The following is a 21219-nucleotide window of genomic DNA, read 5'->3' as shown; positions in this document are numbered from 1 at the left end:
GATACAAGACCAGACTCATCCAAACTTCAGCACATTGACCAATTTTCCCTACACAGGTATACGTACATTCCATTATAGAGTAGGTGTTGTGTCAACTAAGCAAGCTGATGGACATGTTACTTCTGAAGTACGAAAATATCTTGCCAGCTGGGGGAGGGCAGCGTGCATACTTTCTGTCGCCTATGAGTTTGTTTCTTGATTTTCAAGGATTTACCTGGAAGAAAAGTCAGTTTCTGTAAAAGTTTCAGAGAACCATATGGCTGCCCAAACTTCGTGGGAGTAAGAAAAGGACTATAGAAGAGGAATGTAGATTTTTCAAGTGAAATGCTTACTTTTGTTGTGAAGTAAATAGTGAAAAGCGTAGAAAATTTGTACCCTGATAAAGTTTATTCATTCAGAAGTATTTCTATATCACGAAATAAATTTGCCAACCTCTGTGGCAGAGTGGTTAGCACATCCCGTTGCGACACCAGAGGTTGCGGGTTCGAATCCTGGCCTGAGCATGGGTGTTCTTTGTATGTGTCTCTTCATCAATTTCATCATACCATTACTCATCCTCATCGTCGCCATTAGCCAAACGTGGCAGAAAAGCAACGCTAATAAAAAAAATATAAAAAAATCAGAAATACAGTTGAGGAGAGGATTGATGACTTAGTCAACGAACAATTGAAAGCAAAAATTGTTCGTGTTGTTGCCTTTTCGCTCACAATATGTGAAATTACGAACGTCTGCGAGCTAGCTCGGTTAGCTCCCTTCATTTGTGGATGCGATTCTCATCTTGATATGACAGTAAAACTACTTGAATGATTCCTCCCCGTGACACAAGGGCTGATATTTTGAAGGAAGTGGAGGCCATTTTGCAAAGTTACAGTCTTCCGTTATATTATAACTTTTTTAATAAAGTTATAATTTGTCCTTCTCAACTTCTCAGGAATACCAGGAATGGCAGGAATATTTGTCCACAGTAAAAATACTACGTGATGAATTTGGAAACAGGTTTCAAGACTTCAGAGAGTGCGAAGAGCAATTTTCTTGTCCTGCTCTGCTCCCTTTTCTTTTGATGATGCGTGTGCAAGTCCTGACTTCGAATGGAACTTGTTGAATTGCAGTGCAACTCGTATAGGTGGGCTATCCTTGATTTTTCTTATATCTCCCATAGCAGTATCCTCGAATAAGCTATTTTGCTGTAGAAATTTTATTAATTTTGGTTTCACTTGCCTTGGTGAAAAGTTGTTTTCCATAATGAAGATTAATGAAACAGCCGAGCCGAATGATCAAGAATGACTGACAAAACATTTGTTGTCTGCATTAAGAGTTTCATGCTCACAAAAAAACTTATTGCAGACTTTTGAGAAGCTTGTTAAAAAAACTGTCAAATCTGTGCGAAACGAAACTATAATTGCACACAGTTTCTTGCAAAAAGTTTTGCACAATTGTAACCAATTTATACTCGAAATAACATGTAAAATACTATAACCATGAAAAAATATGGGGGGAGGTCTATGTATAATTTACATATCGATGCTGCAATAATAATCACTGGAATCCCGGCACCGTTGGGTCGAACCACTTCGTTCTGGACTTCAAGGTGTTGGGGTTCTAGATGTGTGACCCGGATAGTTTTGACATTATCGTTATGCGGCCCTACTCACGAATTGAGTTTGACATGGCTGGTCTTTAGGACCTGTTGAGGAGATTAGGGAAACCTTCAACAACGACTGGGGGTTTCGTCGTGCTGACCACACGTCACCCTGTAACTGATTGGTGTGTGAGTGAGGCCGGCGCTTGTGAGTGAGTGAGTAGGCCCTTGCCTTCACGGGCTGTTGCGCCACGGGTTTACTTACGTATATTGGGGTAAGGTGTGGTCTCACAGCGGCTCGACCTCTCCTTGAAATTCTGTCAATTTATTTTGACCAATTCACTGGGGATTTTTTAAGAGTACTTTGTAACACGTATAGTGCTCATCTCGAAAATCATACTATCGTTAGTTGGACTGAAATTTCAGTTTGAAACCAATCAATCGAATCCAGGCCTGGGCATGGGGGGGGGGTGTTCTTTCATCAATTTCATATCATCACTCATTCCCTCCCATCGTCGCGAATAGTAAGAAGTGGCAGAAAGGCGAAGTAAAATAGACCAAACAGATCAACCTTGGCCCATTATATCTGCTGTGAACTGAGAACTGCACAAAGGGACTTGAAGATTATAAAAAAGGAAACTGTGGCCGAGCGCGCTCAGCAGTTGCCCGATGGTCTGACCATGGAAGGTTCAACGTTCCAGCCATGGCATCAGCCTGGATATAGAGTGTTAGAGTGTAAAAGAGAGAGAGAGAGAGAGAGAGAGAGAGAGAGAGAGAGAGAGAGAGAGAGAGAGAGAGAGAGAGAGTGAGAGTGAGAGAGTGAGTGAATGAGTGCGTGCGTGCGTGTCTTCATTCATCCTCCTCGTCGCTAATTGTCAAATGTGGCAGAAGCAGAAAATAAAATACAAATACAGACGTGTCAAACGTGTAATTTTCAACTACGAAAATGTATAATTAGAAACATATGCAGAGGATAAACACTGTATGAAATTAACAATATATTATTCACGCAAGATGGTATAGTTCCTCTGCTTTATATACATATAAAATTTAATACACTAAAGCATGCAAGAAATATCCATTTCTCATTGAAGCAGAGGAACTTAGTACTAGCTGTCAACGACAGAGCTATTGCTTGTTATTTATTCAGTTTATTTTCTCTTTAGGAAAAAAAGTTCCTGTACCTTCATAAGCATGGGAGTCCGGAAGGGGGGGCAAGAGGGGCCATGTCCCCCCTACGGGAGAATGATTGTCAACATAATAATTATATATATATCTTTCACAGATAATTTAATTTCCATCACAGTAATTTATGTTACTCATTATAATTGTGTTTAAGGAGCGTGATAATTCCAGACTGAAATAATGTTTTTTTGAGCGGGCATCACTATCATGGGAAAAATCTGCCTTCTTTGCCCCCCCCCCCGCCCTGGAAAAGATCCTGCGGACGTCCATGTTCATAAGATAGTTTACTGTGGTGCAAAAAGGATTTTAAACTCGTCGCGATTAGCCAAAAGTGACGAGAAAGCGACGCTAAATAACAAAAATCAACTCAAATCAGTAAAGAAGATTTATGTCGAGTTAACAGCTATTGAAAAATACTGTAAAGTATATTCACTCATGATAGTAATGGAGAGGTGCGTATTATCAACTGAAAGAAATGGGGAGGTGGGGATTATAAGCTGCCAGAGCACGGATGTTCTTTGCGAGTATCCCTTCATCAATTCCATGTAATCACCATTTTATGTCATGATTAGCCAAAAGTGACAGAAAGCGACGAAAAATAATCAAACAATCAATCAACGTATCTACACACTCGGTGGTGTTACATTTCAATTGTTCGGATTCCAGTAAACATTCCATCATGACGTCATCCGTAAGACTGCCGTAATACTTGTAGTTATTTCGGAGCAAGATGACCAGATGATACGTGACTTATCCTGAGGGGTGCGAAAGCCAAAGCTAAAAACTAAACACAGTCCATAATTACCATAGCATCAGGTCTTACAAGATATATACATACAGGTGAGTCACTATTCTGTGACATCATCAGTAATAGGTCTTAATATTAAATAACACAAAAATCACGCAGCAAATTAAAGGTATTACGAATAACATTAAAAATATTTCTAGAATTGGAAAGAGCAATAAACATTTGTGCAACGAGAAAGGAAATTAACAACAATAAATATTAGTTCGAAGGGAATCACTTGTCATAATGATACAAAATGATAACATGTAGAAAGTTTCAAATACGTTTGAGCTGTTTTTAAGATGGGTAATACATAAAGTGTAAGTTCAATGTTTACCTATTCGTTACCTTACATCATTGCTATTACTGTAGTTGTACATTTTGTTCCATTGGTTTGTCTCTCGCCTCTTCTGATTATCCCTAGGTCATTCCACATATCCGAGACTTTTTCCTTTAAATTCGAAATAGTCTCGCTCCCGTCCATCTCGAATTATTATCAGCACTGTTCGTAGTAGTTAAAATAATAACTGTTACTATTTTTTGTGCTTATTACTATTAGATACAAATTTTGTATCAACACGAAACCCCCTACAAAAAAGAAAAAGAAAATGGCGACTAGTATGCCTTTGCCTTGTTATCACTGCCACTGGTATGCTATACATTTACACAGCGTACTTTCAATTAGTTATTCTTACTTGATTCGTCGTTACTTTCAACTGATAATCTCTACCTCCTTCTTTACTCTCAATTTATAATCTCAACCGCACAAAGAGAAATTCTACATAATTATAGCAGCCACTGTAATCAACAAAATTTATTCAATCCAAATCTCATTTGTGAAGGTTCTGACTGTTTGCCGTAGCCACTTCCCATGCAGTGAATATTTTGCCAGTGGAGAAATCTTGAAAGAAGCCGGAACCAGAATGAATTGAAACAGGTGGTGCCCTTTCGCAGCGGTCACGAAGGAGAGGGGTTGGTGAAGGCAGGGGGGAGACATGGTGGCAAGTCTTTCCACCATGGGGGGGGGGGGGAGGTCCTCTGCCCCCCGGCCTGTGCTCTTCCTCTAGTTTAGGACACAAGCGAGAAGAATTGCTAGTTCCCTGATATGTCGCTAGGTGTATCTGTATCGCGCCAAGACTAGTAGAGGAGAAGGCTGGGGCCAAACCCCATTCTCTTTGGCTGGGGTACAGCGCCTAGAATAACGTAGTGTGGAAAACGGAATGGTTCTGCGCTCTCTAGATGGTTCCACTCGAAAATGATCCGCTAGAGGCGCTGGTGTTGACCCTGGTGCTTGGTGTTCGACTGCTTATAATGGAAGTAAATGGAGTTTTCACTGCAACGTCTGATTCTTTTACATGAAGCATTTCTATGAATGTGATAATTGCTATGATATTTGGTACAGTGGTCGCGAAGATATTAACGAACATTCTAGACAGTCGACCACGTCCTGTTATCGTCATACTTTCGTTAATAATCCGGGAGAAAAAATACGCGTGGAATACTCTTGGCAACTAAATTTTTGTGTATGAATTAGGTTCGTTATTATTATCATCATCATTTCTTTTAAAGATATACACACTGAAGCATTTATATTTTTTATATTTACTGTCTCTTTTCTTCCGCTTTAAACTAATCGAGGCGATGATGATAATGATGATTGCATGAATCGACAAGGGGAACCCCACAAAACTTTCTTAGTGCCATCGACATGATTGTAAGGCATCTTTCAAACCAATGGGACAAGCGACACGGGATGTTCACACTGTCACACTAGTGACACACACTTCCAGACTGTAAAATAGCATTCATTGCACATGAGGGTCCAAACAGCAAAAGACACGTTCATATGGCGTATTCGCGTGCTACTTGTTACTTCGATCGGAAAGCTCCTTAAAGGAAGGGTGCTCAGACCGAAGCGACGCGCTACAGGGGGAGTTCCCAACTAAGTGACAAGCGACAAGGTGCCTTCAGTCTATTAGCAAGCGTTGCTTGCGAATAACAGATAGGCGACACGATAAACCGCATATGACAACAACAGATCTAGGCGACACGATAAGCCACACGTGTCGCTTTGTCGCTTCTGCGTCTCTCAAACTGGGCCATTTCCTCAATAGCTTGCAACATGTTGACGTGGTTTGTTGTTCGCGCATACGCAATGCAATGAGTGTCTTGCTTTAGTGAGATTGCACACCAAAGCGACAAGCAGCACGCGACACTTATCGCTTGAGGATTTCAGCAACCGAACGCTGGCCTGTGATTCCCGTCATGTCGCTACGATGTGAAATGTTGCTCTTGATTGGCTCCTTTCCAAGCAACATGTGTCGCTTCGGTATGAAAGTTGCCTTGGACCGAATTTCCCGTGTCGCTTTGGTGTGAAATCCTCATATCATTTGTCGCATGTCGCTTTGGTCTAAAATCTCCTTGAGGAAACGGTGTAGTCAGAGCTTGTGTCCCTACGGTTCGAAAGGCTGCATTGATTTCCGACTGCTCGGTTTCAAGCGACATTTGTGGTTTGTCGCCTCGGTATGAAATATCTCTCAGGATACTATTTATATTCTAACAACATAGAAAAATAAACTCTAGTACACAATCCAACACCTGACGTCCGGAATCACATTGCGATGTTTCTTCTTGTGTTACGCATGCTATTTATTTATTAATTTTATTTGACTTTTCTTTCCAAATTAATGCCATTTCGTGACTGTAAATCACTCCACAAATATAACTGTTTCCATCAATTCATTTACCGCCTTTCTAGAGAAACAAATCTACACAATATATTCCAAAAACTAACTAAGCCGCATTACTTTCATAACAAAATTAGCACCTGGGTCGATCGCACTGCCATCTACTTGTCATCGTCTCGGGGAACCAGTTTCTTGGGTCGTTTTCCACAATTCAAGGCGCTGTAGTTGGGGCCATACCTGATCACGTGGTCCTTGACGTCAGGCGTGACGTCACGCGCGGACAGATCGCTCTACGCTCCGGTTTCGCAGCCGAATCAAAGCAGTAATTATGAACAAAAAAGAGCCGTAATTATGCCCAGAAGCTAATTGGGAGTGAATACGCAGACTTACTTAGGATCCGACATAACGTATGTCCTTACAGTTGGATTACACAGCCATTTACGCACACATTTTATCGGTAGTTTATAAGTCGTCACATTCCTCTGCGAAACATTAGTTTCATGTAATTGCGGTTAATACACCTAGTAATGCACTTTGTTAGGGCAGAAAGAAAAATATATATGTTGAAAGCGTAAAATAATTTTGTTAAATAAAGAAAGGCAGAAAGCCAAAATTATGGATAAGTTGAATATGTAAAAGAAAACAATCTCGTCTATTGCTCTCTTTTAGGAGTGAGAGAGGAGCTCTTTTCACTTAACTTCTTCAAATTTGGTAACTTTGCTTCGACTATTGGTATTTATTTCTTAATTAATTTTCCTTATTCGGATTACAATTCTGAGTTTTTTATGAATCTTTGAACTACACAGGCAGGAATGTGAGGAAGTTCCGTGTGTATTATGTAACTCACTTTAAAAAACTTTTCACTGAACGAAAACTTGAGACATAGAACTGAAGAAAGTCGAGGGTCACTTTATATACTTATACCTATGCTTATACGTAGGCTATATATAATCAGTGGAATGTCGAACAAGGGTGCCCACAGGCAGGTATGTGAAAGCTGGTTGAGTCCACTTAACTTTGGGGGCGATTGTGATGAAAATTTGACTGAATAAATAATAGAACAATGGAGGACGGAAGTTGTCATTTAAGCATCACTCGTATATAAATAGCAAGTTCTGTATTTTGAAGTGTATGGTAGCCTGATGTTGTGTAATGAGACTACTGGTATTTCAATCCACTAACAAGTCTCGTTAAATGCGATGTGTTCAGTTATATATTGTCGCCCGCTGTTTTTATTTTTTCATCGGAGATCACGACACGTCGCAACACCTCACTGAAGGCATTGTGAACTGCAACACCTCACAACTCACCAGGGTGCGAAATCATTGAAAACTGGTGAGGGGGAGAAAGTTCGTAACCTACAACCCCCCTCCCCACAAACATATGTGTGAATTATACGATGTACATAGGGCCCGTTCCGAAAGTCGCACGAGTTTAACGCGTTAAACGAGTTATGGTAACTGGCCGTTCCATAAGTGCTTCCGTGCGTTTCGTGAGTTTCATTGTGCTGTCCCAAAAGTCGTATTCCGTGCGTTTCGTGCAAGAACGAGATTCACCAAACGCACGGGCCAGGATGCTGGTTTGTTCCGTGAAAATCGTCTGCTTCTTGCAGACAAAGCGCGTGCTGATGGATTCAAACTGCAGTAGTTCGGAAAATGTATTATAATTTTAACAGATAGCGGTATGAAGCAACATGCACAAGATAAGTATGCCTTGACCGTTCTTAGAATGTGATTAAAATGAGTAACAGTGACCATAATAAAGTTTATTTTTGCCATAAGGACATTCCTTCCGCTGACGCCATACGGAAACTTTCTCTAAACAAAACGCTGCGCCTGCGCTTTCGCCTAGCGTGTCCCATAAGTCTGTAAAATAACTGGTTTCACCAGATTCACGAGCCCAGTTATTTTCGTTGAATGCGTTCGTTTCGTTAAGACTTTCGGAACGCACCCATATTTGTAATGTTATTAAAAGTAAAAATAAATTACTCAATTAAAATAATTATTGTGATTATTAATTAGAAATTAATTTGTTACTTTCATACATATCAGATAGTGTAAAGCAGCTAATTAATTCCTTTACTAACCGGTTAAAGATGTTAATAAATTATGGCAGTTGAAGTGGTTTTATTATGTGTAAGTTTTTGTTTAGTTTGTGCACTATGTTAATATAAATCTATTAGATTTCATAGTTATTATTGTTTTGCATTCTTGTTTTACTTTTACTGTGCGTATTGATGTAGATTTGTTAATGATCTCTTGAGACAGAAAGCATTCAACACTCACAACTCCACTAATTTGTGTGTGTTTTCAATATTATTCTTAGTAAAGTATATTTGAAATTAAAAGTAATTGCTTATCTTTTCATTGTTATAACAAAAACTCTTTCCCCCGGGAAATTTTTGGTGTTTTTTTTTTGTGGCCAAGATTGTTGGTGGGGGGGAAATCCCCCTCGTCCCCTCCAGGATTTCGCACCCTGAACCAAACAATCCAGAAATACAAGAAAAAAGGAGCGAAAAGAACAAAACAGATCACCCTTTCCACGTTTCTTTCCGTATGGGGTAAAGACTCAGCTGGGTTTTGTCCGCCCAATGACGTCACACCCGCGGCAGTCTCGAAAAGAGGCGTGTCTGACCCCAACCTTTCCTTCTAGTAGTATCGGTATCGCGCCGGCGCCGGGGCAGAAAAACTCTTTTCATGCCAACCTCCAGGCCACTCTGAAGTCGCTGAGGTTCTGTAATAACCACAGATTACTAATAACTAGTCATGATCATGGATAAATATCTTGAATCGTAAGACAAAGAAGAAAGTATTACATTATTTACGAATGACTCATTTTTTTCAATATTCGTAAGTATTCTAAATTTCGAAATACATATAGTAAACTTATTTTTAAAAATGTAAAGTACGACATACATAAAGTGCAAGCGCAATCTTATTTTCTTTCTGCTGCTAACTACGTTACATTGGATATTTCTGTCCTTAGCACTACAGAAATATACTAGCACTACAGAAGTATACACTGTAATGATCCATATACGCGGTTCACAAAATTCCAAACGAAAAATATGAGCAAAAAATTAAACCATGCCATCTAGATACGTAAACATACAAAGATGATCCAAATATTAATGCCTCCTATGCTGTAAATATTTTATGTGAAGGAGGAACAATTGGAAAGTTTGCGTGAAAGTAAATACACATGTTTGTTGGTAGTTATTAAGGCTATTCAAAATGCTAACCATGCATTCACAGCGCTTTTAATGTCTTCCACCAGTAGCGAAGCGTGGACTGACGAAGGAGGCAAGCGATTAGAGACAGATATATATAAACACACACACACACACACACACACATAATTGTTAATTCAAATTTTGCCGGCCTCCCAGATGGCGCAGTGGTAGCGTCGTCGCCTTGTAATCAAGGGGTTCTCAGTTCGATACCCGCTGGATACACATAGTGGTTCAGATCCCACTTTAAACTGTAGGTCCAGTCCCAATTAGCCTTACTGTGCATAAAGTGGACTTAAAACACCAATTCATACCCCCCCAAATTATATTAAGGTGGCGCTTCTGACTCAGGAGACAAAAATTATATTAAGGTGGCGCTTCTGACTCAGGGGACAAAAACATTAAAATCTCCATCTCAGAGAAACACATGCATGGACGATGTACTCACCACAATAAATTCCAAACTCCTGTAAGTGTCGCACAGAGACCCCATGAGATAATTCTTTAAAGTCAGGTAAATCGGATGTTGGTCGCCTCGCTTCCACGATTTTCATTTCTACACTTTTCTCCCTCGAGCTAAACGAAGCAGATATAAATTGGGTAACACTTTACTATACCTGAGACAGATTCCTTCAAATTTACAGGAGAAAGTACTTACGGAATTCATTTTCTGGAGTGTTGTTGATGTTCCGGAATGTAGTTTTGGTCCATTTTAATCCGAATCCATGTGGTTTTATACGAAAATCTATTTCCGACGCGCTATTGCTGCTGCCGCCATTTGCTTTCTGCACGAGAGCACAATACACGATATTGCTGCTGCTACAAGCCGATGTTGTCCGTATATGCTAAATTGAACGAAAGGAGTGCTAATGGAACCTAACCTAACCTAGTAGGCATACCTCGTCCCCGTAAGTAAGTAAAAAAAGTCAATTTAAAATTCCTAAAGTGTTTTTAATTTTTTTTTAAATATTTCCGACGTGCTATACGCGATATTGCTGCTGCTACAAGCCGATGTTGTCCGTATATGCTAAATTGAACGAAAGGAGTGCTAATGGAACCTAACCTAACCTAGTAGGCATACCTCGTCCCCATAAGTAAGTAAAAAAGTCAATTTAAAATTCCTAGTGTTTTTAATTTTTTTTAAAAAATTTAAACTATGCTTGCCTTACCTAACCTAACATAACATCAATGGTTTGTTCCTGAGGTTTTTTAAATTATTTTTTTTATTTGAGCATACTTTGAAATCCGGCCCGAAAGTAGGTATTTTTCGGTAAAGGAGCTTGCAACACTGCATGCACACTCCAAATCGACAAAACACTGGCACAACGAACGATCAACGGTAAGCTATCGCTATGTTGTTTGTGGAAATAAACAAGAACAGTAAGTACTCGTAAATGTAAGAAATATACATTATTTTCGTTACAAATTCCATTATTTCACCTAAATAAGTGTTTCGGAGTGCAAAATAGTACGTTAGCAATGTAAAAAAGTGCGAAAGAAATCATTCCCAGGTGTCTCAGGTATAGTAAAGTAGTACCATAAATTGCTAAATAATACACTCACCTCTTTGGGTTCCCCAATGGCATAGTGCTAATGTCGCATTGTAGTCAAGGGGTCCGGGTTCAATACCCGGTTGAGGCACATTCAACGGTAGTTCGAATCCCACATTAAACTGTAGGTCAAGTCCTGATTAACCTATCTGTGCAAGAAGTGAACTTAATAACCCAACTCAAACAAACAGTAAAGCACCCGCACTTTGCCGTATCAACCGCTCCCAAATTCATGTTGTTTCGATTAATTCAGAATACAAACACTCACTTCCTCACAGATTCTTTCCCCAACTACAGAGCATCCAAACAAGATCACTTTGAAAAGCTCTGAGACAACAGAAAGTGATACCAACCTATTTCCTTAATTTCACAGATTCTTTCCCCAACTACAGAGCATCCAAATAAGATCACTTTGAAAAGCTCTGAGACAACAGAAAGTGATACCAACCTATTTCCTTAATTTCATCACTCACGGGAGAGAAGATTTATTAGTTTGGAGATAGAAATTACGCTGTGAAATCAGAATCATTACAACAGAAAGAGTATTTGTACAATGTTTATGTAATAAAGTGTCGTAATAATACAGAATGTTTTTTTGCTCTTAATGTGTACACCTATATGATTTAGATTGTGATGTTTACAATATCAGAAGATAGTCCCTTTTTCAGGTACTATTAATTTCTATTAAAAAGTCATCAATTTATTGAACTAACTTGTAAAATTTGTTAAACATTTAACTTGAATTACTGTGTAAATAACTTGACAGTTGCCAACACTGTAGCTCTCAACACTGGTGATGTAATTTGAGCTGGACCAGACATTTTCCTCTTCCGGGAAACACAAGCGCTCGCCCTTTCCCCCTTTTGCCTCAACCCCTAATGTCAAAATTTTTATCCGCATCCTGAAATGCTGTCCACCAAGGTTGTTTTTGAGAGGGGCCAACAAATGAAAGTCCAATGGGGCCAAATCAGAACTGAAGGGGGTTGGGGCATTAATGACCACCCTATTTTGCCAATGGCCTGTGATGTTTCCATGGACACGTGGGGACGGGCATTATGGTGGTGCAAAACAACATTGTCCAGTGGAATGTGCACATACCGAGCACTGTTCATTGTTGCACCACGTTCTAAGAAGTCCATACTGATGACACACTCTCTGACCCAGAACATTGTCACTCCTCGGTTTTCACGTGCGGTTGCAGGACTGCCACTTTGATGTTTATCTGCCACCTAGGTTTTCCCCTCTTGGAACTTCTTCATCCATTTTCTAACATTGCTAATGTCAATTGCACCCTCTCCATATGATGCCTGCAGCCTGCTATGGATCTCCGGTGCAGGGTGATACCATTCGCGAACCATGAAACTTAGCAAAGCATTGCCCCACTTGTCTCTCATTGTCACCATGAGTTATTCCCATCCCCCACAATTGGGATGGTACCGAGATTAGGCTGACACTTGCTTGTTAAAAATAAGGGGAGAATGAGAACAGACTATTTGAGGCAAGGCTGAAAACTAGTTTTGTCAAAATGTCCCTTTTTCATGGATCATCCTTTAAAAATTGTCAAAGATTTAATGGCAAAGAACAGAAAGGGAAACCCAAGAGTAAGCTTATAGTGTCTTGTTTTTGTAAAGATAAAACATTAAGCTTGGGTTCCTGTGTAAGAAAAGGGCAAGAGCAAGGATAAAATTATGTAGAACTTTTGGTTTGTGTCGTTAAAATAAAGCAGACATTGTGCCTTAGAAACATTAAATGGTTTGAATTTATGTATTTTGTCAACATATTTTATTTTGTGTACAATCAATTATAATTGTAGTAAATAAGTTTTTAAAAATGTAACAACAGAACTGGTGAGATAAAGGAAATGGCAGCAAGAGGTGAAGAGAGGGTCATTTTGGAAAACAAAAAAGTTTTCTTTTTATAACATGTTAAAACAGGTGTAAACTGAAAGTAGACACTTTTCATCCATAGCAAAATCTTAGCTACGAAATTCCCAATGGGGTTCCACCCCAGTATCATTCTGGGAGTGGTGGGGGTAAACCACTGGTAGTTTTCAGAGGTCCTAAAAAAATACATTAAAAAGACAAACAACTTTTGCAGCTGGACGCACTTGCCCCCATACCATCCTGGTGGTGAGGTTGTGCGCTGAGGAATCATCATGTGGCCGAATCCATCTCCAGGCAGGCAAAGGGGTGGGAATCATCGTCTCTGATTCTACTGAAATTTTAATATGTGAAACTGTGAGAGAATCTGAGAAATACATATTTTTAATTTTTAATTTATTTTAATTTTCACTCGAGATATAGGCTAGCTGTGCAAAGTTGACCATGCGGCAGCCATTTTGGATGTCAATTTTTTTTTAAATTGCAATATTTTCTCAACAAATAGAGATAAATGGATGAATCTTTTTTTGTTTTGAAGTATTTGTGTAGTTACATATTATAAACAAATAATATCTCCAAAAGCAACATTGGAACAGCAATTAACAAATAAATAATCTCAAAACTTCTAAAAATTTTACAGGAGTTGTATATCTAAGGGTACTACATATCCTGAAAAGGTGAGCATGCCATTTTGCTTCTCGAATTTTTAATGAATTTTTTTAAAAAAATCCATTTTCGGACAAATTTGGAACCGTGGAAATGTTACATTAATACACTTATAAATTGTTTTATGCACTATTCATTATGCATCCATGCTATAAGACACTGTTTGCTGAAGCAATTTGAAAAAAAAAAAAAAAAACAGTTCTAATATAACAAAGACAGTGCACCTATACAGTGGCGTCTCGTGGCCTCAAATTTGGCCGGGGCTTATTTTTTAAAGAATTTAAAATATAATGACAATTCACATGAATTACAAAAAATAGGTATTTTTCTTCTTCTAGACTACAAAACTGGACTGGACTTATTTTTTTAAAAAAAAGTATTTAAAAGGTAATAACAATTCATATGAATTACAAAAAAACAGGTATTTATCTTCCTCTAAACTACAAAATTGGACTTATTTTTTTTAAAGAATTTAAAATATAATGACCATTCACATGAATTAGAAAAGAAACAGGTATTGCTGTGAAACGTACCTTTCTACGAACATTGGTTCTCATTTAAACAAGAACTGTGCTGTCCAAGGACTACTGGTGTGGTAATATAGGACATGTCAATACTTACATTACAATACAATATTAATAGATTTTACAAATACAAAATATATAGCCCAAAAAAATTGGGTCTTACTCTGGTATTATGTCAAAATCACGTTGGTGTTGCCAACAAGAAATCCACTTTGTTCATAGCGAATAAAAGCCACCACAACGCTACACTACAACACGCGGAATCGAACAAAGCGACGCCACGGACCTAGCCCCGAATCAACATCCAAACCTATTATTGCACTCCCCTCCTTTGCTCTGTCTGCTAGCACATGACCTTCACTGTAGCATGTAGCGTAGACCACCCCTTCCTCTGCAACGAGCCCCGAGATGATAACTGACATCAATGCCACTAGGAGCGCTGTCATATCCATTGCAGCTGACGATGAAATTACGTCGGTAAATATCGCCTTTTAAAAGATTGTGTGATAGTTATGTATTATGGTGATTGAAAATTACGTCAATACGTCCGTTTTTCTTTAGGGGTTAAGCCCCGGAAGCCCCAAGGGACGAGATGCCACTGCACCTATAATCCTAGTCCATTATAGGCACTGAACAGTTGCTGAATAGATTTGGTGTCAGCGTCTAGTATGGACTGAACTCTTGCTGATGCACCAACAGGGGCAGGAGAATGGATCAATTGTCTTTAGAATATCATGCAACTGGATAGAACATGTGTGAAGCTTGTTGTTTCTTGTCAGGAAAGCGGTTCCCACGGGATGGGCCATGAAGCAGCATGAAGTTAACAATAACTTCCTGTAACTCATTGCTGAACTGTGTAACTTCTGCCACCCACCATTCACCTTCATGCATACAGGCCACAAACATTCCAGTCTTTAAAGTTTGGAGATCGTGCAGTTTAACAGCTGTTATATCCTCATTGTTGCGAAATGAAACATATTCCATGATGCTTCCCGCTGTTCTTGAAATGGAGAGCTTGTTTCCATCATAAGCCCACACATGAGATTCTTGGATTCCTTTCATTGGTCCAATTGTTTTCCAATCTTCAACATCATCTGTGCGTAAGAGTATCAACCTGATTGTGGTAGTGTACTGTGTAACTGTTTGGACGAAGTCTGTTGCACTCTGAATGGCCTGTATTACAGGCTTAGATAGATTGTGTTTAGTGGCATGATGTTTCACTAGACCTCTGATCCCATCACATGGCCCTTTTCCATATTTAGTTGCACTAAAATTCCATTGTGAGGGAGCTGGTGATTTTGAAAGTTCATAAAGTTGAAATTGTTTTTAAAGTGACTAGCAGCCTTATCTGAGATTATGCTAGTTCTGGTTGGTTTAACACCAAGGTTTTCTTTGATCTTCTGAAGTGCTAATAAACAAGGTGGTGACAGACCTGGAAAACCGGGAAAAGTAAGGGAATTTGAGGTGTCAAAAAAAAGTCAGGGAATTTTGTCTTGACTTTTCTTTTTTCCGTTCGTTCGGTCGTTATGGAACTGCACGGGAACAGGAAATATTGTTGCTAAGTTTCGGCTTCAACTTTTAGGCCCCTTTTATGCACAACACAACCACGATGCCAGAAACCAGTGATTGCAGGAGGAGAGAGAGAGAGAGAGAAAAATTTCTGGAGGGGCAGAGAAATGTGTTAAGCCTCTAAATATTACATGGAAAATGCATTGAATTATCATTTTTTCTTGTCCGTATAGGAGTAGTAAGGGGACAGAACTGTCAACAGATGGAGGGGATGGGAGTGGGTGGCGCCGTCCGTTAGTTGTCGGACGTTGTAGTAAGGCATTTTGTTGGACAAACTGAAGGAACATGGAAACAAATAGGCTCCATTGATACATACGATTTTTGTCGAATATCACCACCCAACAAAGTATCTCACTACAACATGCGACAGAAATTGCATGCATGGCACTCGTATGGAATTGATTTTTGTTGGATGTCTTCGGACTGCAACATCCAACAAACATCGCATGCATAAACAAGAAGAGCTTTAGACTGCAAATATGCTGCTGGAATTGTATTACTCTTCTGGCTCACTTCACCTTATTTAATGTAGCAGTGCTTACGAAGGTTTTCTTTCATCATCCTGACGTATTACTGGTTTTGCACAAGTTAACATACATTTACAATGACATTGCACTATTCTTAGATATAAAGAGGAATCCAACCAAATGGGATATATATTGAATACTATCAGTCTGCATTGGTGAACGTTATAAAAATTGGCAAGTGCATGCTCCCAACCTCAAATCTACTGCAACACAACAGTATTGCAATGAAATTAACGTCACTCTCTGTCCTGTCTGTTTAAACTCCTGAGAGATGGTCATTAATCTCTCACTGAGTGAAGTTAATGTCCAATATTATGAAATAAAATACTAATAATATCATATTTACTCGAATCATTCAATCATAAAAGCAAATCACTTTCTTCAAGAATTTACTTTTCTCTGCCAGCCCTGCTAAATTCTCACTTTCCATCTACTGATTTATACGAAGGGTGGCCAGAAAATAATATTCCTGTTAGTAGGGACATTGATTTTTCACAAACGCGAAAACCGTGAAAAATGGTAATTGCTGCGAAGTTGTGTTTATGAATGTGCAGTGATGTCTGGACACATTTTTTGCCCGTTCGAAATATCGAAATAATGCGAATTTGGCATAAAATGCAAATTGTTATTTTTTTAAAAGTCCTAAAACAACGAAAAATTCCATGAAATCCAACATTCTTGTCTTTTCTAGGCCATGTTTGTGTACATAGAGCATGCAAGTTTTCAAAAATTTTATTCAAGAGTAAACTATAATGCTTGTTATACATGGAATAATTCTGTCAGCCACATTAAATCATGTATTTCCCATGATTTTTTCAACTTCTATCAAAACCATTTGCATCACAGAGCAAAGTGTCAGGGTTCTAACAGGAGATCGAGTGCGTATCTACCGTCACACGGGAGCCACATCTTCAGTATTTGTCACATGCGATGTGTTTTGAATTACCAAGCTAAGTGCGCACCATTGGCATTTGTCGAGCAAGAAATAATGAAGCTCAAGTCGTCAGGGCGTCTGACTACCATGCGAGAGACCCGGGGTCGATCCCCTGCTGGGGAGAACCAGGACCTTTTCCACCTATTCAAACTGCTCCGGTGCCCACCCAGTGTCTTATCAAGCAGATACTTGGAGGGATAAAGGTAGCCAGGAGCGTGGTGCTGATCACATCACCCCCACCTTTAGCCGTGATCAAGAAAGTGTGGGGCCCTAACTCCACACCCCTATACACCTTCATGGTAAAGTGCAGGGGAGCACTTTACTTTTACTTCCTCAAAAATCTGTTCCAACATATCAAACTGTCACGAAAATAAGTAGATCACGTGACCTACAATTTAAAATAATAGTTTAAAAGCACAATGGAGTATTAAGTTTTGGTATATTTGGCAAAACAAACAAAAATGCGAATTTTTGGAAACCTAACGCTAACAAGTCAAAAAAAGATACTGCCAATTTTTGGTACCATAATATATCGGTATCTGTCACGTGAGATTGATTGATTTAAATTTTTTGGGTGCTTCGCCACTTATGGTCATTATGCACCCTTCAGTATATGCGGGGAAAATTCCTTTATCTAAAACCCATACCTTAAAATTGAAAAGGGGGTATGGAAAATAACTTTCCCAAAATTACTTTCAAGATATCAAACTCTCACAAAGAGGCGTAGGCCATGTGACTTACAATTTAAAACAGTAGTTTAAAAACACCATGAAAGTATAAAACACCAGATATTTGCCAGACAATGCACTAAAATGAAAATGTGAATTTTGGGAAAAATAACACCGAATAGTAAAAAATTAAAAATAAGAAATTACACCAATTTGAAAAAAAGTAACAAGAAATCAAGGTCCTACCGATTAGTCATAAATAAAACAAGATTATCAGTTGTAATTTATTGCATTAGTAACAGTGAGTCTTAACCTAATTTTCGGCATAATCACCACCATTGTTCTGGCATTTGTCCTAGCATGCCCATGGCATATGTGCCTGACAGCAAAGACTGGAACTATCTCTACCACAGTGTAGCTGTCAATTCCTTGTCCTGCCAGAAACCTCTTCAGTTAAACAAAGATATGAAAGTCGGTACATGCAAGGCCAGAGTTGTACGGGGAGTGGTCCAAGATTTCTCACCTGAAGTGATGCAAAGGGCCCGTGTGTACTCAGCTGTATGTGGTTGTGCACATTCGATTGGCCTACCTTGAATTGTTTGCACCATTGTCTGACCATACTATCACTCATGACGTCTGGTTTGCACAACTGACACGATTGCTGGTGGCTCTGTGTCAAATTCTGAGCATGCAAAAATCTGATTACTACACGTAGGCTACATCGCAGTTGGTGGGAGACTGTATGAGAGCTGCAATGTTTAACCTAGAACTGTCCTAAAACGGCTGCATTGCAACTGTACCAGATTACAGCTACATGCCACTTCTTCCTGTCTGCATGTGTGTGTGTCGCTCTCCGACCACTAGTGCTGCGTATGGACACCATTGGAGCTTTTTTCAGGATGCCCCTCGTATATGAACTTTCAGAAGCTGTTATTAACAGTTTGTTCCTGTTTTAATGTGTGGTTAGCTAAATCAGGTCCCTATACAATGCAATTCTATAAATTGCTTGCGTTAAATTTCTAATACCTACATACCCTTTTCGTCAGCAATAATGGTGTAACTGCATGTTGTCAGTTTCACAGTACTTCACTTGGATATACTGTACTGAAGCAGAAATCCCATTGATAATGTAAGGAAATAGGACACTTTCTTTTGTACAATTCAATTGTTTCACTTATATGCAAGAGTTAAGTTGTTTGCTTTACAGAGAAGAGAGAAGTAGCTTTATGCATCGAAAAATGAGTCCGCACTCATGTGCAGAGGGTTCCTAACCTCAGTGGAAATATCAATATAGGCTATAATACCGAGAATGTATAAGGAGACTGATAAATTACAAATTGTATTTCTTAATCAATCACTCTTCATTCTTATCTCATTTAGTTGTAACTAAAAATAATCATGTATTTTATTTTAAACTTACTACGTATGATAAAATTCCATAATTTTTCCCTAGCTTGTGAATTGTAATAATTTTTCCAAATTCACTATTTTGCTGTTTGATTTCAAATCATAGAGAAATTAAGTCTATTTCATAGAAGATAATATTGGTACTTAACAACAGGGACGGGGACAGGGGTGGGCACGGGTGGGCAAGCGCCCACCCAAAAATTCCTGTGCCCACCTGATTGCCCACCCAATCAAATTCAATAAGTACATATACTTGGGGACATATGAATAATTCAATAAGTGAGTGTATTCTGGTGTTCATAACATGTACGTATATTTTACTTGTGAATATTATCTACGCTGAAATGTTCACATATTATCAACCCATAAAAAGCCAATTTTGTCATTAAAAAGTGAAAGTAATTACTAGAGCTATTGAAACAAAAACTGTGTTCAAATGAATACTTCCATGATTAAAAGCCGCTAGTTGGCTTAGGAGGCTCAAAATTATGCAGGGTATGATCAGAATTTAGGGTGAACTTGAGGACTGCAGCTCCGGGCCTCCACATACGTATATAAATCCCGGCCTGGGTATGGTTAATAAATCTCCAAATAAACAAATAAAAACATCATCTTAGCGTTACTTCCTTCAGCAACACAATAAATTATTTCGACTTTTTAATTATTATTAGAATAATTTTATCAAGAAGACTTAGATGGGCAGGCCATGTGACGTGAATGGCAGAGGAAAGAATAGTTTACAGCAGGGCGCAAAAATTCCGGTCGCCAGGTCGCCATTGGCGACCAAAAGTTTGGGGCTGGCGACTAAAATTTTGTTATTTCAAATATGTGTCAAACATGCCCGAACATCTCAATCCAACGTTTGTACATGGTTTTGGAAAGCGAGCCGATTGAAAACCCCTTGTCCACTCAACGCCAACCCCATCTTACAAATTTGTTTAATGTAGCATACTATGTAGCTAAACATGAGAAGCCATTTAAGACTTTGTAGATCTGCTGTGTTTGGCAGAAAAATTAAGTGTGTGTGTTCCACCTAAGTATGGCAATGAGAAGAATTTATTCATTTCATAGCTGAAACTTTGAAGTTAGATCTAGTGGAGAAAATAAAGAAAAGTGCATACATCAGCCTTCTGATGGATGAATCCACAGATAGATCATCAGTCGAGCATGCAAAGGTGTACGTATGTTCGATACATGGATGCAAATTATGGTCACATCAAATAGGACCTTTTAGGAGTACTAGAGCTCACAAACTCTACTTCTGCTGGTTACTTCACAGCCATAACTGATTATTTTGATAAGGCAATAGGTTCAAATAAATACAGAAACCAGTATTACATTGTAGGCTTGGGTACTGATGGTGCAGCAAATATGGTCAGGCACAAATCAGGACTGGCTGTTCAAATGAAAGCTATTTGTAATAAAATGATAAATATTCACTGCCTTGCACATCGTTTGCAGTTAGCTGTGTTGGAGTTAAATAGCGTAGAGCATTTGATTCCGTGATTAGGAATATTTTTCAGTTTTATCATGTCTCTGCTAAAGATTTGACCTCTTGAGAGAAACGGCAGAAGTCATAGGAGAAGCAATTCGAAAACTGATTGGTATCCACACTATTAGGTGGTTAGCCAGCAAAGAAAGTGCTGTAAGAGATCTCTTGCAACATGGAAAGCTGTTGTGACCGATCTTGAAAAGGTGTCCCATAGAAAAGACACTGACGGCGCTAAAGCTAAGGGTTTGCTGAAAAGTTTGAAGCAATTTAAATTTGTTAAGCTTCTGTACTTCCTTTTGTATTTTTACAGGAAATTGAACCCTTTAAGCATGGCACTACAAAATAAGAATATTTTGATTTCATCTCTGAAAATAAGAATTGAACACTGTATTTCAGTTTTCGCTGACCTGGAATCTAATGTTGGACCAAGCGAACAAGATTTCTTGGATCATGTATCCATTTCAGGGAAGATCAGGGATGTGCAGCTCACAAACATTCAAAATGGAGAGCAAGAGTTTCAGACTGTTAGAGGAAA

General features: G+C 38.9%; 1 protein-coding gene across 1 annotated transcript in view; it reads left to right on the top strand.

Moving 5' to 3' along the window:
- Nucleotides 1-8941: 8941 nt before the first annotated feature.
- Nucleotides 8942-21219, top strand: part of Adck5 (aarF domain containing kinase 5) — a 43507-nt gene continuing 31229 nt past the window's right edge. The window contains exon 1 of the mRNA XM_083135740.1: nt 8942-9087. The gene's annotated coding sequence lies outside the window, so the exon portion shown is untranslated. The remainder of the gene's footprint in view (nt 9088-21219) is intronic.

The sequence above is a fragment of the Lepisma saccharinum genome, chromosome 14 (genome assembly GCF_977018435.1).
Source record: "Lepisma saccharinum chromosome 14, izLepSacc3.1, whole genome shotgun sequence".
Lineage (NCBI taxonomy): Eukaryota > Metazoa > Arthropoda > Insecta > Zygentoma > Lepismatidae > Lepisma > Lepisma saccharinum.
The sequence above is the reverse complement of the archived record's forward strand: the minus strand, read 5'-3'. Positions and strand labels throughout refer to the sequence as shown.